At 37.7% G+C, this 26,287-nt stretch overlaps 2 protein-coding genes across 3 annotated transcripts in view; one reads left to right on the top strand and one right to left on the bottom strand.

Moving 5' to 3' along the window:
• The window catches only part of LOC136858791 (gastrula zinc finger protein XlCGF7.1), a 114,555-nt gene that overhangs the window by 38,727 nt on the left and 49,541 nt on the right, over window positions 1-26,287 (top strand). The window lies entirely within an intron of this gene.
• Window positions 24,069-26,287, bottom strand: part of p115 (General vesicular transport factor p115) — a 637,868-nt gene continuing 635,649 nt past the window's right edge. Inside the window, exon 19 of one of the 2 annotated variants that reach the window (XR_011017628.1) lies at window positions 24,069-24,952. The gene's annotated coding sequence lies outside the window, so the exon portion shown is untranslated. The remainder of the gene's footprint in view (window positions 24,953-26,287) is intronic. The other variant, XM_067138596.2, reaches the window with a different exon arrangement.

Here is a 26,287-nt window from a genome sequence, read left to right as displayed (position 1 = left end):
CTATAGAGCTCATCTGGTTTTACCAGCACCACATCCAGGATATTTTTCCGTGTAGTTGGTTCCGTCACTTTCTGAATCAGCTGTCCTTCCCATATTAACTTATTTGACATTTGTTGGTCATGCTTCCTGTCATTCGCATTTCCTTCCCTATTGACATTTGGTAAATTCAGATCCCCGCTACTATCACATTCCTTTCCATGTCGTTTCCCACATAGCTGATTATCTTATCAAATAATTCTGAATCAGCATCAGCGCTACCCTTTCCCAATCTGTACACTCCTAAGATATTACATTGCCTATTATCTTTAGAAACGAGCCTTACACCTAGAATTTCATGTTTCTCATCTTTAACTTTTCATAGCTTACAAATTCTTCTTTCACCAGAATGAATACTCCCCCTCCCACCATTTCTATCCTATCTCTACGATACACCCTCCAGTTCCGTGAGAAAATTTCTGCATCCATTATATCATTTCTCAGCCTTGATTCAACTCCTATTACAATATCTGGTAAGTATATATCTATTAAATTACTTAATTCTATTCCTTTGTTTACAATACTTCTACAGTTCAACACAAACATTTTTATGTCATCCCTACTTGATTTCCAGTTCCCTGTTCCCTTATCGGCGATCCGTAGGCCATTCCGTTTCCCTGAATGTACCTCCCTATTACCCTTCCAAACAAATTTCCTAACTTATACGTACCACTGCGGTTTAAATGAAGGCCATCTGAGCGCAGATCCCTATCTCCTACCCACCCATTAGGATCTAGAAATTTCACTCCCAGTTTCCCACATACCCACTCCATAGTCTCATTTAAATCCCCAATCACCCTCCAGTCAGTATCCCTCCTACACAGTATTCCACTGATAACAATCCCCGCTTCCTTAAACCTCACCCGTGCTGCATTTACCAAATCCCACACATCCCCAACTATGTTGGCACTTATATCAGCTTGCCTTACGTTGTTAGTACCAACGTGAAACACTACCACCTTCTCCTTCCCCTCCTCCCTCTCTTCCACTTTCCTCAACATCTGCCTCAACCTAATTCCTGGATAATACTCTACCCTGGTTCCCTTTCTTCCACACACTTTCCCCACGTGTCTAACGATAGAAGCCCCCATGACCAGAGCCTCAACCCTACCCACCTCATTTGATCCCCTCCCCTCCTGGTCAGCTCTATCTTTCCTGATAGCTGCAGAAGCTACTTCCTCCTCCCATTTCTCTTTCCTACCTTTTCCTTTCCTCCTTCTTCCACACATCTCAGCAAGAGTTCCCTGTTCTTCATCTTCCCTCTGTTGTTCTACCTGGAGTGGCTCGTACCGATTTCGCACAGACACCTATCCTGAATTCTGATTCTGAATAGAGCCCTTAGCCTGCAATCTCCTTCCCCTTAGAACATTAGACCACCTGTCTTCTACAACATCCCCTTTCCTTCCTCTCCCTCTTGTACACCTACTGTAACCTGTACATTGTTTGAGCGAGGCCTATCTTCCTTCCTGTCTTCTGTGAGAATCCTAATTATCTCCCTCAAACTCTCCATCTCCTCCCTCTTACCCCTCAATGCCTCGCCACACTCACAGTCTCTACACTTGCACTCCTTAGCCATTCTTTACGGAAAAAAATCAAAATAGAAGAAAAAATAAAATACTTATGTGCAAAAGAAATGAACGGAGGTATATATTGTCTGGAAAAGTACTCAAAGATCGCACAACAATAAGGTTATATACGACCATACTACAATACTACTTAGTCGAACTCTACTTTTATCCTACAACACCCTAACAGGATAAAAACTGCTGTTAATTACTGAATACAGATGGGAATACACAAGAATTGCACAAATCTAAACTGCAATTAAGCCTGTCCTAATTACAACAATAGAATTTTAGTAAGAGTGTTTCTACGGATACCTCTACTATAATACCAATATAAATGGTCTGTGTGCCTTTGCTGGCGGGACCTAGTGTTTACAGTGCACTATGTCTTCTGGTATGGGCTAGAGCAATTTTGTTACTTTCATTGATCTGTCTCGGCTTTATCCTTGGCTTTGACAAAATGAAAGTGACTGAGGTATGAGTGATGCTAGTAATGCCATTCCTTCTGCAGCCAGTCCCTGCTATGAATGGTGTGAAAATATTGCTCATAGGGTTGGTTGGTGCATACATTTCAGTGGGCTTGGCAGACTGATATGTAATGGTAACTTCTGGCTCGTGAGGAAAGCAACGGGAAACTACCTCACTCCTCATTTCCCTAGTACGCCTCTTCAGTGATGCCTAGGCCATATATGACAGCTGATGGCAGAGCTGTTGAGGATCCAACCAGCCTTCGGGCTGAGGACTAAACATACATACATACATAAATGGTCTGTTATTAGACATTATAAATTTTCCAGCTAACTCATTTCCGGTTGCCAGGGTTTCACCCCCCGTGTGCCAGGTCGGGCTCATCAGTTGATTCTATACCATCTGATGGCCAAGCAGGCATCAGTTTTTGGTAGTGAGACAAAGTCTCTCATAGTGCATTGGCACTGCTGGTGGGTTCAAGTAGCCTACACAGTGTCCTTCACGGTATGCACTAGCCATGTGTCTTGGTGGGTGTGCTAGGTACCAACTGGTGAGCCCAACCTAGCACACGGGAGCGAAAACCTGGCAACCAGGAATGAGTCAGCTGGAAAATTCATAATGTCCAATAACTGACCATTTATATTGGTATTATAAATTTACTCATTCGGGACAAATATTTCAGATTCCCTATGGGAATCAACATCTATATCATACCTCTACTATACCAGTAAGTTACTACACAAATATTTTACAATAATAAAATAAGCACGCTAAATTCGAAAAAGATATTACTCCTATACTATCGTACGGTACACTACAATAATTTTAAACTACGTTCAGATGTATCCTAATTACAATACCGGTACCATATGTCACTACTAAGCACAAACAGAAATGAAAATTGCAAGTTTGAAATTTGCAAGAACTACTGTACGCAAAGATTACGAACAAAGCTAAATGCTTAGAGAGGTTATTATTAGTTCTATGCTCTAATTGATTCACATGAATATAGCAGGCAAGATACAGTACTATCTAAATATACTGTATCTACACTACAATTCTCAGCTGAAATGTGGTTATATGAATTTTTACCGCTGGTGGAATTACTATTATTTTCTATACTATGCGGGATGGAGAATAAAAGTGTCCTTAAATGCTGAAAAATAAGAGGTTGTCTACAATAATTTCTGTCAAATACTACGCCGGAGGCTTGAACTGCAATATTATTGGAATATATCAATTTGATTATCAACTTTTACTCAATGAATAAACAAAGGTGGAAAGTACAAAGTATGCAGGGAATTAAGACTACAAATTATCGGAATATAGTAATCGGCTGATTTTGTATTTATTTACACAACTACCATGTGCATGTAGCAACAGTCGTCAACAATGCAAAAACTTTTCAGTCACTACTGATCTGCATTTAGGGCATCGCACAGGTGGAAGATTCCCTATCTGTTGTTTTCCTGGCCTTTTCTTAAATGATCGCAAGGAAATAGGAAAATTATTGAACATTTCCCTTGGTAAGTTACTCCAATCCCTAACTCCCCTTCCTATAAACGAATATTTACCCCAATTTGTCCTCTTTATCATCATATTGTGATCTTTCCTACTTTTAAAGACACCACTCAAACATATTCGTCTACTGATGTCCTCCCACGCCATCTCTCCACTGACAGCTTGGAACGTACCACGTAATAAATATCATTTTTGGTCCGTATTGATGATATTAGATTGAAATAATAACATTAAGTTATTTATTAGACCACCTGATCAATACAAAATCGTCTTGGATGATTTACATCAATTTGTTAGCTAATAATGGGACATGTTTCGCCTTCCCTGAAGGCATCATCAGCCATAGTCTTAACCTTAAATTAAAAATAGGCGTCTAAATAACATGTAGTAATGAAATGAATTTTAAAAATCTTGAAGAGATTTGAAGTAAAATAAAGTTAAAAATAACAATGATGGTTTGAAAATACAATGTGATGAGATACAATAGTGGAAGTATTAACAAAATTAACATTAGAAGGCTGCTAAAATAAGTACAATGGATAAAACAACAGATTGTTATACAACAAGTAGTAAGATTGCATAAAAGTAAAGTTGATAGTCATGGCGGTTATAATTAGACAATGGCGAAAAATCTTATATAATCAAAGTAAAGAGGAGAGAATAAAAGTCAAAGTTAGTCGAGAGATCCAAAGTTCATCATGATCTTGAAGATAAAAGACGAAAGTCAGATGCATATGTTGAAGTTGTAGAACACGTTGAGGATATGAAGTTGGTGAATAGAAGTTGGAGAACAGTTTCAAATAGGATCACTATGGACCATCTCAAAATTTGAAGTGATGTTCAAATGTTGTAAATTGTGAGTTTGTAGATATTCTAGTTGAAAAAGCATATAAAAGTGGAATCATTTGATGGTGACAAAGATAGCTTGTAATATTATGAGTTAGAAGAATTTGCAACCGTAGACTTCTTGCTACGTGTGTTATAACTGAAGTAATGTTAATTTTGTTAATACTTCCACTATTGTATCTCATCACATTGTATTTTCAAACCATCATTGTTATTTTTAACTTTATTTTACTTCAAATCTCTTCAAGATTTTTAAAATTCATTTCATTACTACATGTTATTTAGACGCCTATTTTTAATTTAAGGTTAAGACTATGGCTGATGATGCCTTCAGGGAAGGCGAAACATGTCCCATCATTAGCTAACAAATTGATGTAAATCATCCAAGACGATTTTGTATTGATCAGGTGGTCTAATAAATAACTTAATGTTATTATTTCAACGTACCACGTAATCGAGCAGCTCGTCTCCTTTCTCCCAAATCTTTCCAGCCCAAACTTCGCAACATTTTTGTAACGCTACTCTTTTGTCGGAAATCACCCAGAACAAATTGAGGTGCTTTTCTTTGGATTTTTTCCAGTTCTTGAATCAAGTAATCCTGGTGAGGGTCCCATACACTGGAACCATACTCTAGTTGGGGTCTTACCAGAGACTTGTATGCCCTCTCCTTTACATCTTTACTACAACCCCTAAATAAGCTCATAACCATGTGCAGAGATCTGTACCCTTTATTAAAAATCATATTTATGTGATTACCCCAGAGAAGGTCTTTTCTTATATTAACACCTAGGTACTTACAATGATCACCAAAAGGAACTTTCACCCCATCAACGCAGTAATTAAAACTGAGAGGACGTTTCCTATTTGTGAAACTCGCAACCTGACTTTTACCCCATTTATCATCATACAATTGCCCACCGTCCATCTCAACACTATCGAGGTCACCCTGCAGCCGCTCACAATCTTGTAACTTATTTATTACTCTGTACAGAATAACATCATCTGCAAACAGTCTTATCCTTGATTCCACTTTTCGCATATCATTGATATATATATAAGAAAACATAAAGGTCCAATAATAGTGCCTTGAGGAATTCCCCTCTTAATTATTACAGGGTCAAATGAAGCTTTGCCTACTCTAATTCTCTGAGTTCTATTTTCTAGAAATATAGCCACCCATTCAGTCACTCTTTTGTCAAGGCCAATTGCACTTATTTTTGCCAGTAGTTTTCCATGATCTACCCTATCAAATGCCTTACATAGGTCAATCGCAGTACAGTCCATTTGACCTCCTGAATCCAGGATATCTGCTATATCTTGCTGGAATCCTACAAGCTGAGCTTCAGTGGAATAACCTTTCCTGAACCCAACTGCCTTCTCTCAAACCAGTTACTAATTTTGCAAACATGTCTAATATAATCAGAAAGAATGCCTTCCCAAAGCTTACATACAATGCATGTCAAACTTACTGGCCTGTAATTTTCAGCTTTATGTCTATCACCCTTTCCTTTATACACAGGGGCTACTATAGCTACTCTCCATTCATTTGGTATAGCTCCTTCAACCAAACAATAATCAAATAAGTACTTCAGATATGGTACTATATCCCAACCCATTGCCTTTAGTATATCCCCAGAAATCTTATCAATTCCAGCTGCTTTTCTAGTTTTCAGCTTTTGTATCTTACTGTAAATGTCATTGTTATCATATGTAAATGTTAATACTTCTTTAGTATTACTCACATTCCCTATCTGGACATTATCCTTGTAACCAACAATCTTTACATACTGCTGACTGGATACTTCTGCCTTTTGAAGATCCTCGCATAGACACTCCCCTTGTTCATTAATGATTCCTGGATGTCCTTCTGTGAACCTGTTTCTGCTTTAAAGTACCTATACATACCCTTCCACTTTTCACTAAAATTTGTATGATCAAAAATCAAATCATAATCTCTTTATTTGCAAATGAGGTGTCTACCTCGGTGGCAAATGGTACACTAAAATACATTATTGTCAAGCACTAAATATTAAATTAACAAGAGAAGAAATTTTTCCTATAATGCAATATTATACAATTTACGCTAACAATTTTTTTTTCTATTAAACACACAGCTCATCTTTGATAATTTATAATATTTACAAAATTCTACATATAATATCTCCTATACTTGCAAACATAGTCAACTCCTATACAGTTTGTGGAATTACTTCAAATGATACAATACAACTGGTATAAGATTAAAATTTACATTGTTTTTTAACCTAAGTAGCATAACGACCTGCTGTGTCTTAACCAGAGCCCCTTTTGCCACCACTTTCAGAGCTCCTGAAGGGCCTTCACAGCTACCGTAGTGGTCCCAGGGCCCTCGAAGTCCCCACTGTACTTCACCCCTACAGGCAGTCCCCTACTTTGGCTGTCCAAACTCCTTAGACCAGGGGTTGGAATTAATTTTTAAAAATTTTTTTTGCTATTTGCTTTACGTCGCACCGACACAGATAGGTCTTATGGCGACGATGGGATAGGAAAGGCCTAGGAAGTGGAAGGAAGCGGCCGTGGCCTTAATTAAGGTACAGCCCCGGCATTTGCCTGGTGTGAAAATGGGAAACCACGGAAAACCATCTTCAGGGCTGCCGACAGTGGGGCTTGAACCCACTATCTCCCAATTACTGGATACTGGCCGCACTTAAGCTACTGCAGCTATTGAGCTCGGTATTAATTTATTTACACACATTTTTTATTTACATTAACCTGCACTGGTCGAATGCCCTCTAACATTTCATTTATTTCTCTGTTGCTGTTTATTCTCTTCTTGAATATCTGTACAGATTTTGGAAAAGGATCAAACACTACACCTGGTAAACTGTTCCACTCCTTCACACCCTTCCCAATGAATGAAAATTTACCCCAATTGCTTCTGCTAAAATTACTTCTAATTTTATATTTGTGGTCAGTCCTGCCGATATAATTATTTTCCAACTGAAGGCCCTCACGCATTTCTCTCCATGCTTCTTCTTTTTTCTTTTAATTCTTTGTTGCATCCTTTAAGTAGTCTCATTATGACATGTAACGATCTGTATGCTTTCCTAACAGTGTCATCAACATGACCCTTCCAGTTCAAATTACTTTCAAATCTCACACCGTAGTATTTGCACTTGCCATCTTTTGGGATAACTACCTCATCCAAAGTATATTCAAATTCAGTTTTAAAGCTCCTGTTTGTAAAAGTTGTAACAGTTTATTTGCCTCCATTAACCTTCATATTATTTTCTTCAACCCATTGTTGGATACTTTCAAGGTCCCTTTGTAACTCTGAACAATCCTCAATGTTATTTATTTCCCTATAAACAATTATGTCATCTGCATACAATCTTATTTTTGATGTTATATTATTCCCTAAATCATTTACGTATATTAAGAAAAGTAACGGACCGATTATACTACCCTGTGCAATTCCCTTCCAAACTTTCTCTTTCTGCGATACCTTATTTCCTACTTTGACTTTATCCAACGTGTAACCCTTACGTCCAATCCTATTCCCTCCAATTTCTTTAATAACATTCCATGTTCCACTCTATCAAAGGCTTTGGAAAGATCTATGGCTATACAATCTAACTGGCCTCCTGAATCCAATTGATCTGAAATGTCCTGCTGAAATCCCACCAGTTGTGCCTCACAAGAAAATTTCTTTCTAAATCCATACTGGCTCCTCATGAACCAATTTTTATCATCACATATCCCTCTGATGTAGGCCTACTTTGATATTAAACTCTCCAGTATTTTACAAACTATACTGATCAGGCTGATTGGTCTGTAGTTCTCTGGTTTCCTTTTATCACCCTTTCCTTTATAAATTATGCTTGCCATCATGTTATCCTTAGCTGACTTCTTTGCTAGATTCAATTTCCTAGTAAGTTCCTTCAATTTCTCCTTACTTTCACAGCCATTTCTAATTCTATTTCTTTCCAATCTGCACCTCCTTCTTTGTCTCTTTACTTCCCTGTTATAATATAGTGGATCCTTACCATTCCTTACCACCTTTAAAGGAACAAACCTATTTTCACATTCCTCAACTATTGCTTTAAACCCATCCCAGAGCCTGTTTACATTTTTATTTACCATTTTCCAGCAATCATAGTTACTTTTTAAGAACTCCCTCATGCCTGTTCTATCTGCCATATGGTACTGCCTAACAGCCCTAATTTTAATACCTTCATTTCTTTCACATTTATTTTTAACTACGACAAAAACAGCTTCGTGATCAATAATTCCATCTATTACTTCGGTTTCTCTATAGAGCTCATCTGGTTTTATCAGCACCACATCCAAAATATTCTTCCCTCTAGTTGGTTCCATCACTTTCTGAATCAGCTGCCCTTCCCATATTAACTTATTTTCAATTTGTTGGTCATGCTTCCTGTCATTCGCATTACCTTCCCAATTAACATTTGTTAAATTGAGATCACCTGCTACTATCACATTCCTTTCCATATCATTTCCAACATAGCTGATTATCTTATCAAATAATTCTGAATCAGCGTCAGCGCTACCCTTTCTTGGTATGTACACTCCAATTAGTTTTAGAGAAGAGCCTTACACCCAGAATTTCATGTTTTTCATCCTTAACTTTTTCGTAGCTTACAAATTCTTTCACCAGAATGAATACTCCCCATCCTACCATTCCTATCCTATCTCTACGATACACACTCCAGTTCCGTGAGAATATTTCTGCATCCATTATATCATTTCTCAGCCATGATTCGACTCCTATTATATATCTGGTAAGTTTATATCTATTAAATTACTTAATTCGATTCCTTTGTTTACAATGCTTCTACAGTTGAGCACTAACAGTTTTATGTCATCCCTACTTGATTTCCAGTTCCCTGTTCGCTTAACACCGCTCCCTAGGCCACCCCGTTTCCCTGAATGTATCTGCCTATAACCCTTCTAAACTTATATGTACCACTGCGGTTTAAGTGAAGCCCATCTGAGCGCAGATCCCTATCTCCTATCCACCCATTAGGATCTAGAAATCTCACTCCCAGTTTCCCACATACCCACTCCATAGTCTCATTTAAATCCCCAATCACCTTCCAGTCAGTATCCCTCCTACACAGTATTCCACTAATAACAATCTCCACATCCTTAAACTTCATCCGTGCTGCATTTACCAGATCCCACACATCCCCAACTATGTTGGCACTTATATCAGCTTGCCTTACGTTGTTAGTACCAACGTGAAACACTACCACCTTCTCCCTTCCCTCTACCTTGTCTTCTACTTTCCTCAACATCTGCCTCAACCTAATTCCTGGATAACACTCTACCCTGGTTCCCTTTCCTCCACACACTTTCCCCAAATGTCTAACGATGGAATCCCCCATGACCCGAGCCTCAACCCTACCCAACTCATTTGATCCCCTCCCCTCCTGGTCAGCCCCATCTTCTCTCACTGCTGCAGAAGCTACTTCCTCCTCCCTTTTCTCCCTCCCATTACCCTGTTCCACCTGTCTTTTCCTTTCCACTAGACTACATTTCCCTTTCCTACCTTTCCCCTTCCTCCTACTTCCACACATCTCAGCAAGAGTTCCCTGTTCCTCATCTCCCCTTGGTTGTTCTACCTGCAGTGACTTGTACTGATTTCTAACAGACACCTGTACTGAATTCTGGTCCTGAACAAAGCCCTTAGCCTGCAATCTCCTTCCCCTTAAAACATTACAGTAGACCACCTGTCTTCTGCAATTTCCCCATTTCCTTCCCATCCCTCCTTTACACCTACTGTATCCACTACATTGTTTCGAGGCCTACTTTCCTTCCTGTCCTCTGAGAGAATCCTAATTATCTCCCTCAAACTCTCCAACTCCTCCCTCATACTCCTTAATGTCTGGCCGCACCCACAGTTCCTACAGTTGCACTGCTTAGCCATTATTTACGGAATAATGAAAAGAAAAGGAAAAATAAATAAAATTACTTATTCTGTGCGAATAAAAATGATAGGAAAGAAATATTGTCTAGGATAGTTCACAAAAATTACTCAACAACAAGGTAATTAATATAAGCTACTACTACACTACAATACTACTTAGTTGTACACATTTTTTCTACAACACCCTAAAACTGTTAAGTACCGTAATTATCCAGGGAAATTATCGTGTATTCTCTTTAACTTCTTTTTAAATCGAAGTTTACAGGCGAATCGTGTTATTTAATTTAATAAATTATTACTTTTGTGATAGTTTGAAGGGATATCTATACGAAATATCGGAAAAGTTGCGGCGGAAGTTACAATGAGTTACAATTCTTTATGATAATCTGCCTTTGTAAGTATTATACTAACGAACCTACAGATATTTAAAAATATTGTTTTAAAAGTTAATATTATTACATAAAGTATTTCCTAAACCTAAAATTCGAACAAGGTACACCTAGCTAGCCTGCTTAACCTAGAAAACGTAATCTACTGCACACCAACTGAACTACTTGTTATAAAATTCAAATAAATATCACTACTTCCAATTTCTACCAACAAGCACTAAACACCAATATATAAAAAGCACTAAATGGAACACAATAGGTTTTAACTACTATATCACTATTACTATTTGTTTTACATCACACTGACACAGATAGGTATTTTGGCGACGATCAGATAGGAAAGGCTAAGAGTGGGAAGGAAGTGACCGTGGTCTTAATTAAGGTACAGCCCCGGCATTTGCCTGGTGTGAAAATGGGAAACCAGGGAAAACCATCTTCAGGGCTGCCGACAGTGGGGTTCAAACCCACTATCTCCCGAATACTGGATACTGGCCGCACTTAAGCGACTGCAGCTATCGAGCTCGGTATACGTGATATAGTGCAAGAGCTCTCTCAACAGCCAACCGTTCACAAGCGCATCCAACAGTATAAGTGAAGTACGTTGGCAGGAAGAGCAGGATCTTTGGTCAGGTGACAACAGAATTATCAACACAAAATCAAACAGAGGAAATGCAGGAGTTTGTTCAATAATGAATAAGAAGATAGGGCAGCGGTAAGTTACTAATAATAATAATGTTATTTGTTTTACGTCCCACTAACTACTTTTTAAGGTCTTCGGAGACGCATAGGTGCCGGAATTTAGTCCCGCAGGAGTTCTTTTACGTGCCAGTAAATCTACGGACACAGGGCTGTCGTATTTGAGCACCTTCAAATACCACCGGACTGAGCCAGGATCGAACCTGCCAAGTTGGGGTTAGAAGGCCAGCGCCTTAACCGTCTGAGCCACTCAGCCCGGCAAGTTACAACGACCAGCATAGTGAAAGGACTATTGTTGTCAAGATAGACAGCAAACCAATGCCCACCACAATAGTGCAGGTCTATATGCCTACTAGTTCAGCAGATGATGATGAAATCGAAAGAATATATGAAGAGATAGATGATTTAATACAATATGTAAAAGGTGATGAGAATCTAATTGTGATGGGAGACTGGAATGCAGTGGTAGGCCAAGGAAGAGAAGGTAATACAGTGGGAGAATTTCGATTGGGACAAAGGAATGAAAGAGGAAGTTGGCTGCACTAGTTCTTACCAATACTTGGTGTAAACCCCACAAATCATCATCATCTGCATTTAGGGCGCTTGCCTAGGTGGCAGATTCCCTGTCAATTGTTTACCAAGCTTTTTCTTAAATTTTTTTGAAAGAAGAATTATCATGTTGCAAAAGTGAATAACAGAGTCCAACTTGTTGGCTGAATGGCCAGCGTACTGCCATTCGCTTCAGCAGGTCCCGGGTTCGATTCCCGACCGGGTTGGGGATTTTAATCATTTCTGATTATTCTTCTGGCTCGGGGACTGGGTGTTTGTGGCTGTCCTAACACTTTCCTCTGCATATTCAGACAACACGCGGCACTGTCAACCACCATAAAAACATGCAATAGTGATTACGTCCCTCCATATAGGGTTGGCGTCAGGAAGGGCATCCAGCCGTAAAACAGGATCATATAGACATGTTCAACACATTTCACACCCGCGGCCCCACAGAAGTGCAAAAAGCGTTAGAAAAAGAAGAAAAGTGAATAGCAGAAATGTACCCATTGTCAGAAACATAGTAAACTAGTCAAACCATTCTACTACAACACCAATCAGTACATTTGTATCAAAAAGTGAAAAATCCAATGAAGAGTCTGCTGGAAAAGTTAAGGAAACTGAAATAAAATTACTGTATTTGCTTGTTTTGCTGAAGCTAACGTTGGTCTGTCGTGTCATTATACTTTATTTTAATGTGGATGATGAGTTGTGGGGAAAATCTGGTAAATTTGAGCAATGCAACGGGAATTTCTACTCAAAGTATCTGGCAACACTGATTCTGAGGCACCTCTCTCTGTCAGCGGCTTGTCGTGACGTACTCACTTCCTAGCACTCTGTGGCTTTTTGTAGTTTAATAATTTTTTGTATTATTGCTGATCTTGATTTGATCTCTTCTTTCCGCTATAAAAGAAAGCTACGTATTGGGTTGTAGGCTTTCACATCTTTTGACCGTGATATAAGGACATAAATAACAAGATCTGACTTGACTGATTCATTTTGGGGATACTTTTATATTACAGTGTAGACAGGGTTTGTGGATATTCCATCGCTTAAATGTGTATGTCTCAAAAACTTGACACTTTAGTCATACACATTGATATTTGGAATCTCCATTAAGATGAAAGAAATGCTTATTTTTTCATTTTCTGAAAATACTCCAATGGGGGGGGTGTGAAAAGTGGTAAAAAGCTGGGCTTCAATTCTTTCTATGAAGATACTTATACAGTATATATAAAAACTGAAGACATTACAGACATAAAAATTGGTATTTGAAATCTCCTTTAAAAATAAACATATATTTCTTTGTTTTTGTAAAATCCACTTAAGGAGTGAAAAGAAGTGAAAAAGTGGTGAATTTTTAAAATGAGTGAATTTTTAAAATGAGTGAATTTATACTATACCTCAAAAACTGAAGAGGGTACAGATGTGAAAATTGGTCTATATATATATATTTATATAAGGCAATACGTACCCACTGAGGAAGAGTTTCAAAAATTCCACCCCTAAAGAGATGAAACAGGATAAAGCTCTAAAAACCGTAATATTCATTATTCCAAAGCCATTGCCCCGACAAAATTGAAATTGCACTCAATGATGGCTTCTTTATGTACTTGGTGTTAAGTAAGACAAGTTTAGAAATAAATTCATCCCTTAAGGATAAAATGGGGATTAATGGCAGAAAATAAATATATTCCTGAAACCTTTGAAATACAAGGTTGAAATGGTTCCTCTTGTATGCCTTAGATTTTCAATAAAACGTAGTCTTAAAATAGTACACCCCTACGGGTTTGTGGTGGCTGACAACATACATATTCATTTCTCTCCAACCGTTTGACATATGGGCTTGACATTTCACGTGATGGTTGTCCTGTATGCCTTAAATTTTGAATAAGAAGTGTTCTTAAACAATACACCCCCAACGGGGGGAGAGGGTTGACTAAGGTGTGAGGTCCTGATGACATAAATATTCATTTCTCTCAAACCAATCAACACACAAGTTTGAATTTTTTTTTTTTGCTAGGGGCTTTACGTCGCACCGACACAGATAGGTCTTATGGCGACGATGGGATAGGAAAGGCCTAGGAGTTCAAAGGAAGCGGCCGTGGCCTTAATTAAGGTACAGCCCCAGCATTTGCCTGGTGTGAAAATGGGAAACCATGGAAAACCATCTTCAGGGCTGCCGATAGTGGGATTCGAACCTACTATCTCCCGGATGCAAGCTCACAGCCGCGCGCCTCTACGCGCACGGCCAACTCGCCCGGTAGTTTGAAATTTCACATGACGATTGCTCCTATATACTGTACCTTGGATGGGCGATGACTTATGACAAAATTGACAAAATTATTCATCCCTCCAAACCTTTTGACGTGTGAATTTGAAATTTTTATCTTTGGATGTTGCAGGTATCAAATATGATGTAATTCAAAATATTTTGTGTAAGTTATCAGCTTTGGGATTATGTAAAAGTTGTTGGAGTTGTAAAAGTCTCCACAACAGCCAAGGTACTTGACCAATTTTCTGACTCTCTCTCTGTATTGCCAAATAAAGTTATTTGTAAAACTCTGGGGTTTAACTGAAATAATGTTGAACTTCATACACAACTGAAGGGACATTTGTTTGAGACTGTATACCATTCATGCTACCTACGAATTCTTGCGGACGTTGATTTAAACCTCTCAAGTTACTAATCACTTTCCACAAGCTTAATACATAATATAATATATATACAATGCTTATAAAGTTAAAGGTTTCCACCTATTCAATACATTAACATAATAATTCAATTAAAACATCACATGTTTATTTAAAATATCATGGTATACATTATGGGACCGGTTTCGGCATCCATCGTGCCATCATCAGCCATTGCGATATTGATTGCAAGGTATATTAGAAAAATAAAAAATATAATACTATTAGTGCAGTGTAAAATGTATACTAACAACAAATCTTAAGTCATTATATGTACATTAAAATGTGGCTAAGTGACAAAGAAAATAATATGTCTTAAAAAACACAATATTATCTTGTGCGTCCAAAATTATTGGGGGTGATTAAAAATGTCTATAATTTGGCCTAGCGAAAATACAAGGATGTCCATATAAAACTGATTGTTAGTTCTTGAAAACATCTGCCATGTTGATACACAATTTCTAGAATGTTGTTCTTTGGTTCCTCATAACTGTAAAGTTGATATCATATACAAGTTTTTTCTTTCCTTTTGAAAACAGTCTGTGTTTGACTATTGTGAGAAGTATCTGGTTTTTGATATATTATATTTTATTTTAACTTGAACACTGCTACGTAATATTGTTCAATGTAAGTTAATGATTGGCTGAGGCTGAGGTTTATGGCTGAGATCTTGCCAGGTGGCATTGGGCAGATTAAACCTGATCTCGAACCAGCACGGACCTAAAAAAGGAATTGCGTATTTAGATATTAAGTTACCGAGAGTCAAACGCGGTAGTTTAGAAAGAAAATAATAATATATGAAACTCACCTCTAGGTCGATGTGACTGCGTGTAGTGTAAATGAGGAACTGAATACGAAGTGTCAAGCGACAGCCAGCAGGCGTCAGCTGTGAGGCGGGGCGTATTATGTAGAGGAAGGGGAAGTTGGAGAGGTTGCGGTAGCGTGTAGCTGCATGTCAGGGGGCGTGGGCTTTGCTGGGGATAATAAGCTAAGCATACATTTTACACTGCACTAATAGTATTATATTTTTTATTTTTCTAATATACCTTGCAATCAATATCTCAATGGCTGATGATGGCACGATGGATGCCGAAACCGGTCCCATAATGTATACCATGATATTTTAAATAAACATGTGATGTTTTAATTGAATTATTATGTTAATGTATTGAATAGGTGGAAACCTTTAACTTTATAAGCATTGTAAATCTCGAGTCAATACGGACAAAAAATGAAATTTTTAATATTAAATAAGTCTGCCTACCAGGCAAAAAGCAAAGATCTTTATAAGAGCTTACGTATTAAAATAGGGAAATTGTGCAAGGATATTAACTTTATCAAAAAATGCATTACAAATAAATTAACTCCAAAATTTCTAAAAATTAAAAGGCACATTTTAACACATCAAAGAAAAGTGCAGGAAAAAACTAATAAACTTTGGCTTCAAAATGAATTGAAATTCTTACATAAGAAAAAATCCTTTCCTCCAAAATACAGTGCAGAACACGGTAAATACGATACTTTTCTACAAACAAAACATATTAGACAGAAAATTCCAGGCTCTTCTCAATGAATCCAACTTGAAAAAAGTGCCATTCAGAAATGCAACCCCATACAACACACAAAGTAAAAACCTAGCCCAATTTCACCAGCCATTCGTAAACTTGTCAAAAACCAATTTTAACCAAGAAGAAATAGAAATTCTTTCCAAAGGACCTAAACATAATTGGCCTAATTATAATATCGCTAACATGGCTAAACAACTAATCATTGAAACAGAGGCAGCTATCAGTAAAATGCCTACAGACACTCAAAATGAAGTTAGATATGAGGCTAAAAAACAAATCAAAAACATCTTCAGCACACCAATTAACAATATAAACACATCGCAGCTCAAAGACAGAAAAAAGATTTGTCAACTTAAAAATAAAATCAGAAATTCAAATGTTATTATTACCAAAGCAGATAAAGGCAACACCACTGTTGTTTTAGATCAAACAGATTATATTACAAAGACACAAAACTTTTTCACAGACAAAACTTTCACAACCTTAGACAAAGACCCAAAGACCAAAAACAACTTAAACAAATTCTTAAAAATACAACATGCCTGTTTACTGATAGCGAAAAGAACAAACTGATCAATATGAACCCTGGCCTACCAACCGTAAAAAGCACAACCTAAAATACATAAAAATGGTGTTCCTATACACCCTATAATAAATTTCAGACCGAGCCCCTTATATAGAACAGCGCAATTTATACAGCAATTTTTGAGTAAGCATTACACTTTTCAAGCTAATAAATCATTAAAAAACACTTTAGAATTAATTAAACAACTGGACAATTTCAAATTACAACCATATCATACTATGCACTCATTTGATATCACCAATATGTATGCTAACATTAAACCAGAAAAAGTTATACCTGTCATCCTAAAAAACTTGCGCACTCATAATTGACTCAGCCAACTGGAAATAGACAATTTCATGCTAATTTTGAAGTTTTTAACCAATAATAATAATTTTACATTTAACAAAGTAATATATAAACCAGCATCAGGCCTCCTAGCCGACATTTACATAGATTTTTTGGAACATACAAAAATCGTAAATAACAAGGAATTCAACAATAGAGCCCTATGGTCTAGATTTGTGGATGATACCTTAATAATAATGGACCAACGTATCACTGATGCACCTTCCACCCTAACACACCTCAATAACATCGATAATGATATCAAATTCACAATAGATTCCCATCCTCTTTCAAATATAAAATCTGCAGGAAACCGACACACACAGCTACAACAATCAAACACGATTCTGTACATCCACCCAGTCACAAAAGAGCTACATATAATACATAGAGCATTTAATGTACCCACGTCTAACACAGAACTCAACACTATACGCAAGATCGCAGTACAACAAATGTTTTATAGAACGCATAATTTACAAATTCAAAAACCAGCCCAGGACCAAGTTACAAAAAGAAGTAACTAAAGTAAAAACCTATGCTACTTTCACCTTCAACCACGATATTTTCCGATTAACGAATATTTTTAAAAAAAGAAACATCAATATCTCCTTCAGAACTAACAATAGAAACCTTGACATTTTTCACAATTCCAAATCGATCAAGGTAAAAAATCCATTTGATAGATCAGGCGTATATAGGTTTCATTGCAATGATTGCTCCAGTGTTTACATAGGACAGACCGGGAGATCATTCAATATTAGATATAAAGAACATTTAATGTCATAAGATATAAGAAATTTTCAGCAATAGGCCAGCATATACATGAATACAAACACAATTTTCATGGTATTAACAGCGATGTAGACATCATTGAAACAATGAACAAAGGCCTACTATTAGACCTAACGGAGCAATGTTACATTACATTAGATCAATATTACAACCCCAATTACAATCTAAATGATCTTCCGGAGAAACCCATAATTTTATTTGACATGCGTATTTCAGTGATAAATAATCTAAAAATTCCTAAAAATCAATCAGTACATAAAACATTACGCAGTGCACTGGCTTATTATCCCCAGCAAAGCCCACGCCCCCTGACATGCAGCTACACGCTACCGCAACCTCTCCAACTTCCCCTTCCTCTACATAATACGCCCCGCCTCACAGCTGACGCCTGCTGGCTGTCGCTTGACACTTCGTATTCAGTTCCTCATTTACACTACACGCAGTCACATCAACCTAGAGGTGAGTTTCATATATTATTATTTTCTTTCTAAACTACCGCGTTTGACTCTCGGTAACTTAATATCTAAATACGTAATTCCTTTTTTAGGTCCGTGCTGGTTCGAGATCAGGTTTAATCTGCCCAATGCCACCTGGCAAGATCTCAGCCATAAACCTCAGCCTCAGCCAATCATTAACTTACTTTGAACAATATTACGTAGCAGTGTTCAAGTTAAAATAAAATATAATATATCAAAAACCAGATACTTCTCACAATAGTCAAACACAGACTGTTTTCAAAAGGAAAGAAAAAACTTGTATATGATATCAACTTTACAGTTATGAGGAACCAAAGAACAACGTTCTAGAAATTGTGTATCAACATGGCAGATGTTTTCAAGAACTAACAATCAGTTTTATATGGACATCCTTGTATTTTCGCTAGGCCAAATTATAGACATTTTTAATCACCCCCAATAATTTTGGACGCACAAGATAATATTGTGTTTTTTAAGACATATTATTTTCTTTGTCACTTAGCCACATTTTAATGTACATATAATGACTTAAGATTTGTTGTTAGTATACATTTTACACTGCACTAATAGTATTATATTTTGTATTTTTCTAATATACCTTGCAATCAATATCGCAATGGCTGATGATGGCATGGTGGATGCCGAAACCGGTCCCATAATGTATACCATGATATTTTAAATAAACATGTGATGTTTTAATTGAATTATTATGTTAATGTATTGAATAGGTGGAAACCTTTAACTTTATAAGCATTGTAAATCTCGAGTCAATACGGACAAAACATGAAATTTTTAATATTAAATAATAAAAGAGGTTTCATCATCCGTGCTGCCCTCTGTCTTAGATTTTAAATAAGAAGTGATCGTCAAACAATAACCCCTGAGGAGTGGGAGAAGGACCCATTCAAAGCATTAAACCCAAAGAAACCGAGATTTTCTAGACACATATCGATGGACGTATGGGAGGCAGGCGCGGAATATCTGCCCAATAAGGAATTCATACACAACCTACGATTTGCCTGATCCAGAAGAACTTTTCTCGGAAGAAGAAGTATGGACTGCCATAATTGCAAAGATAATAAAGCATGTGGCCCTGACGAGATTTCCAATGGACATATAAAAGCATTAGTCCAGCATTAGTGGGATTATTAACAGTCTTTTTCAACGAATGTCTGAAAACAGGACAGGAAGATATAGAGGCAGTCCTGTCAAGGCCCAAGGGAAAACTCCATGCCATCTTCATTGATTTTGCAAAAGCATTCGAAATATAATCATACAGAAATTGGAAACTTTGGTCGGTGATCAGAATTTTCTATGCAGGATCATTAGGAATATTCTAAACTACAACTTTATTGAAATCAGTGACGGTCCTTCTCACTCAAAACCTATTAGACAGAATATTGGAATCCTGCAGGGTGACCTTTTGAGTCCCCTTTTATTGATAATAGCCACAGCAGATGTTACTCAGTCCGTGTACTCAGAAAATCCAGACAAGCTACAAATATACATCTAGGCGAATGATAATGGTGTTAATGTCAATGTCACAGGAAACACTTCAAACAACTGAGACTGGGCAGAAGGGAAAGACCGTGTCGATATCCTTTAGACAAGGTGGAAAGCTAGCAGTCTCTCTATACAAGTCACGTCACGTATCTGCTGTGACCAGTTCAAATAACATACCAAATCCAGGGCAATGTACTACATGAACGACAAGGTAAAAGCAGCAATACAATCAATGACATAAAGCAGCTCGGCAAATCCCTCAAAACAGCTATTAAGCTGTTGAATGTGAAGGTATCGCTAGGCCTTACATATGCTCTAGGTAACATCTGGATGTATCTCACAAAGAAACAATTATTAGATATCGAAAGTATAAAATCATCTTTTCCCAAAAAGGCCTTTGCTTGTCAAAATTCACTCCATCCCATCTTGTATACGTGCTAGCCAGGGAATTATACTACATAGAGGAACTACGGTTTAACCCTCTAAGGCACAAAACTGTTTTTTCAATGTTTGTTTCTTTTTAACTGTATAGATTCCACAATAGTGAATACCGACAATTGGTACTGATTTTTAATCCATACAAGTATTTCAGGCCTAAAAATCATCAAATTATATGTGGTTACTTAAGTGACCACTGTCCATTTAAGCACCCAGCCGATACACAAAGGGATAGTGGTTACAAAAGTAACCAGTTACTGTTTCTAAGGTAATTAGAGACTTAAGTATAAAAGGATACATTACTTATAAAAGATAACATTTATATTGAATAAGTCTGTATAAACTAAATATTGAGTTAGCAAGCCCATTACAAGTTACAAGTACACTTTTATTTCTTCTATAGCTCTACAGATTTCTCGTTCTAGCTTGTAATAGAAGAAATATATAACAAAAGAAAAAAAAGGTATGTAAATGTAAAGCCTAGGTTGAATTAGCATGTCTGGTCATCCAACTCTAGTCTTGTAAGCCACAACCTAGAACAATGCTCATATCACCCCGTCCTTGAATCATATTTCACTGATTCTCGACCAGAAAGCTACAACTCTCAATTAAAGTCATCCCAGATCCCTTGATCGTTTGTAAATGCCAAACTCAGGACATCTTTAAAAGCTCATCCAAGAAAGCAGGGTGGTCGTAAAAATTACTATATTATTCAGATTGCCAAAATATCAAGAATTACACGATCCTTTTATTTCCACATTCCATAATTCCGCTCCATGCGCAGTGCCAATTTCTCACGGATAACATCTTTGCGTCAAATTAAAATGATCATTCACGATTAGAAAACAAATCGGTAAAGATGAAAGAACTACGATATCAACACGAAGAAACAGACAGGTATATAAAAGTGTTAACAAAGGGGCAGTAGTGTATATAAATACACTTATTTTGCATTGATTGTGATTTGAAGTCTTCCAAAACACTACCTGGCTACTGTATTACACAGAAACAAATCTTCTGACAACCTACTAACGATCTGTTGTTGATCAAAACAGCGAAAGCTGGGGCTGTACCTTAATTAACGCCATGGCTGCCTCCTTCCCACTCCTAGCCCTTCCCTGTCCCATCGTCGCCATAAGACCTATCTGTGTCGGTGCGACGTAAAGCAACTAGCAAAAAAAAAAAAAAAAAAACAGCGAAGAATGCATAATACCGCTTCACCAACAATAAAACAAGGACAAACTATCCACAAACGATGGCTGTATACATGGATGAGATCTGTAGACACTGGAAGATATCAAATAGTTTTCATTATGATTAAGGAGAGGTTCAGAAACCAGGTGTTGGATTGCAAAACTTTCCCAGGAGCAGACGTGGACTCTGACCACAACTTGTTAGTCATGAAATGCCATCTGAAGCTGAAGAAATTGAAGAAAGGAAGGAATTCAAGGAGATGGGATCTAGACAAGTTGAAAGAAGAGAGTTTGAGGGATTGTTTCAAGAAACATGTTGCACAAGGACTAAATGAAAAGGCTGAAGGAAAAAAGAAAAGATCAACTAAGAATCAGTGGATAACTCAGGAGATACTAGACCTGATTGATGAACGACGAAAATACAAGAACGCAGGAAATGAAGAGAGCAGAAAAGAATATAGGCGACCGAAGAATGAAGTGGATAGAAAGTGCAAGATAGCTAAGGAAGAATGGCTGAAGGACAAGTGCAAGGATGTGGAAGGTCGTATGGTCCTAGGAAAGGTAGGTAGGTGCTGCATACAGGAAAATCAAGGAAACCTTGGGAGAAAGGAAACCTAGGTATATGAATATTAAGAGCTCAGATGGAGAGCCACTTCTAGGGAAAGAAGACAAAGCAGAAAGATGGTAGGAACATATACAACAGTTGTATCAAGGTAAAGACGTAGATGATTTGGTTCTGGAACAAGAAGAGGCTGTTCATGCTGATGACATGGGAGACCCAATTTTGAGGTCAGAGTTTGAAAGAGCTGTGAGAGACCTAAATAGGAACAGGGGACCTGGATTTGATGACATTCCCTCTGAATTACTGACTGCCTTAGGAGAAACCAGCATGGCAAGGTTATTCCATTTAGTGTGCAAGATGTACGAGAAAGGAGAAGTGCCATCCGATTTTCGGCAGAAGGTTGTTATACCTATTCTCAAGAAAGCCAGTGCTGACAAGTGTGAAAACTATCGCACCATTAGTTTAGTATCTCATGCCTGCAAAATTTTAACACGTATTATTTCAGAATAGAAAGACAAGTTAAAGCTGAGTTGGGAGAAGATCAGTTTGGCTTTAGAAGAAATGCAGGAACACATGAAGCAATCCTGACTTTACGTCTGATCTTAGAGGATCGAATTAAGAAGGACAAGCCCACGTACATGGCATTCGTAGATCTAGAAAAGGCATTCGATAATGTTGATTGGACCAAGCTATTTGAGAATCAGAAGGTAATTGGGATCAGATACAGAGAACAAAGAACTGTCTACAATCTGTATAAAAATCAGTCTGCAGTGATAAGAATTGAGGCTTTTGAAAAAGAAGCAGCAATCCAGAAAGGAGTAAGGCTAGGTTGCAGTAAAGGAAATCAAAGAGGAATTTGGAAAGTGGATCACAATCCAAGGAGAGGAAATCAAAACCTTGAGATTGCCAATGATATTGTTATTTTATTTGAGACTGCAAAAGATCTCAAGAAGTTGCTGAATGGTATGGACGAAGTCTTGGATAAGGAGTACTAAAGAAGTCCAAAACAAAAGTAATGGAGTGCAGTCAAACAAAGGCAGGTGATGCAGGGAATATTAGATTAGGAAATGAAGTCTTAAAGGAAGTAGATGAATATTGTTACTTGGGTAGCAAAATAACTAACGATGGCAGAAGTAAGGAGGACATAAAATGCAGACTAGCACAAGCAAGGAAGAGCTTTCTTAAGAAAAGAAATTTGCTCACTTCAAACATAGATATAGGAATTAGAAGGGTGTTTTTGAAGACTTTTGTGTGGAGCCTGGCATTGTATGGAAGTGAAACATGGACGATAACTAGCTCAGAAAGAAAGAGAATAGAAGCTTTTGAAATGTGGTGTTACAGAAGAATGCTGAAGGCGAGATGGATAGATCGAATTACAAATGAAGAGATACTGAATGTAGTCGGTGAGAGGAGAGCAATTTGATTAAGCTAGATTATATCATGTAATTAATTAAACCATTATATAGAAATTGACAAATATTGGAAGGTGGGAATCTCCTTATAAGTTAACCTTAGTTGTGTTGAGCCAATACGGGACAAAATATGAGATTTATAAGCTGTTGGCTAAATTTGACGAGAAGAAGGGATAGAATGATAGGATACATCTTAAGACATTCAGGACTTGTTCAGTTTGTTTTTCAAGGAAGTGTAGGTGGTAAGAACGGTAGGAGTAGACCAAGGTATGAATATGACAAGCAGATGTAGGATGCAGCAGTTATGTAGAAATGGAAAGGTTAGGACATGATATGGTGCTAAGGAGAGCTGCATCAAACCAGTCTATGGACTGATGATTCAAACAACAACAAATTAGTCTGTTGACAGTACAAGTGAAATTTGCTCAGTGTAGCTGTATCTTATGCTTCGTAAACTGTCATACGGTTAGTACGCGACAATTATAAACATTCATTTATTTATTTATTCAGGATGAAACTCCGAATTACAAAGATCCAAGTTATGAACAGAATATATTAATCTAAAACAAAAGATATACAAGGGGAAGTCAGTAAGTATCTACAATCAATATGAAAAGAATACACACTTTTAATTGACATCATGTTTCAACTGAGTCACTCTGCCTTTCGATGCACATGGTCCACCGTTTCACAAGCTTTCTGATAACCTCTGCAAAAAAGGTTTTTCTTTGCACCGCTTCCTTCACCTTTTGATTGGAGCTGAATCGACGGCCTCTTACAGAATTTTTTAAGTGGACCAGACAGATAGCAATCAGACGGGTCGAGATCGGGACTGTACTCAGGAGGCTCCAACACCTCGAAATGTAGCGGTGGACGCGCTTTGTCATGGAACAAAAGAACTCTGTGTCTGTTGCAAATTGCAGGTTTCAGCTTGTTTATCAGCATATCACTGTAATGCTTACTGTTCCCACTTTTCCTGGTAACGTTCCAGGATTGGCCCTTGACAGTCACTTTTGGTTGATTCTTGAATTTCTTTTTGACTGGGGATGCGGGATGCTCTGAAGTTTGCTCTCTGGTTCGGAAGCTATGTTTCATCTCCAGTGATGATCCATTTGAGAAACTTTCCACCTCCGTTAGCAGACGGTCCACTAGATCCTCTTTAAACACATCTCGAACACACTTTCACTAATGTGTACATGGTTTGCCACATCATCAACAGTCATTCGTCTGTTCAATATTGGCATGAGCTTTCCTCATCCTTCACGCTTGTGTCTTCTGGTGTGCCCTCAGACCCCATAAAATGGAACGCTGTTCTTCCTACAGAGAGTGGCGCAAGTTATACTGATCTGATACCACAGATGTAGACAACGTTGGCAGCACACAACGCCAAAGAGCCAACCTAAAGACAATTAGAGCAACATTTCAGAGACTTGCTTACATATAAATATTTACTAAGGACATAAATATACACACAAAATACTGTACAATCCCTTATAATACATATTTACATAAGTGACGACATTAACAAAGGAAAATACACTTACAGTAAATACAGGAGAAGAAACAGAAAAGAACAAGAAGGAAAATTAAGTTATATGAGAAATATCATGACAGATGGAAGGAAACAAAATGAAAGTTTCTGGGTTCTTGTTGATAGGGTATTAAACATAATACGTACAGAAAAGAACCTTTGGGTGAGAGAAAGCTGGGACTAAGGAATATGGAATAGGGTCTTCATTCTGGTACTACGGGATGGGACGTGGAGGGGGAGTTGCTTTAGGTTGGGTACTTTCCTCCGAGCAGAAAGGGTTTTGAGTTTTAGTTTCCTGAGTACTTGGTTAGTGCGTAAGTTGGGACAGGCAGGGACCCTGGGTCTGACGATAGCACAGAAAAAAGATTGTACACAGTCACGGTGGCTGAGGTTTGAAGAAGCAGAAATTGACCAGACTAGGGAGGTGTATTCAACAATTAGTAAGATTGCGTAGGGTATGAAATGAACACTAAAAGTTATGGCATACCAAGAGAAAACGTATGCTCATGTGTGAAACAGAAATGGTTAAGGAGTTGTGTATCTAGTACGCTTTCCGGTAAAATGCTTGCTGGAGTCGCCGTGTGAATCCCACTTGACCCTGATCATCCGCAAAGCCAGTGTATCTTAATGCCCTCACGTCAAGGGTTTATTTATTTCTTCTTTTCCAAATTTGGCAATCTATGGACCACATAGAACTTAAGGCTTCTTGGTCTTTCTTCTGTTCTCAAAACGTCTTCATTCTTTCACTTGTCAATTTTCTCTCTGATCTGTTTTAGTGGTGTCTCTTGAAATGATTTTAGACTGTAGACTCATCTGCAGTGTCTACCCACTTGCAGCTGAACAGGTGTTCGTGTACTTGTAGAGCTCCTCATTTCTCTCTTTCATCAGTAGTCTTCCGAGTTCTTGCAGCTCCTCTTTTTTAAATCACGCACTTGGAAGTGTACAATCCTTACAGTTTTATTACCGAGTTATAATGTCCGATAGCTTTGCCTCTTTATCCAGTCCATTTACTTGGATCCATTCACCCAGGCTGTCCTTTTAATTTACCTCGCTTGGTGCTTGTACTCCATATATTCAGAGACTTAAGATCCACTTTTTTGGTGATTTCATGTAGCCTCTCCAGGATCTTTCGAGCATCTTCTTGGTTTTTAGCAAGGTCATCTGCAAAAGCTAAACACTTGATTTCTAGATCCTGTCCTTTCT

This window comes from Anabrus simplex, chromosome 1 (assembly GCF_040414725.1).
Source record: "Anabrus simplex isolate iqAnaSimp1 chromosome 1, ASM4041472v1, whole genome shotgun sequence".
Taxonomy (NCBI): Eukaryota; Metazoa; Arthropoda; class Insecta; order Orthoptera; family Tettigoniidae; genus Anabrus; species Anabrus simplex.
Note: the sequence above shows the minus strand (reverse complement) of the source record. Positions and strands in the feature narration are given on the sequence as shown.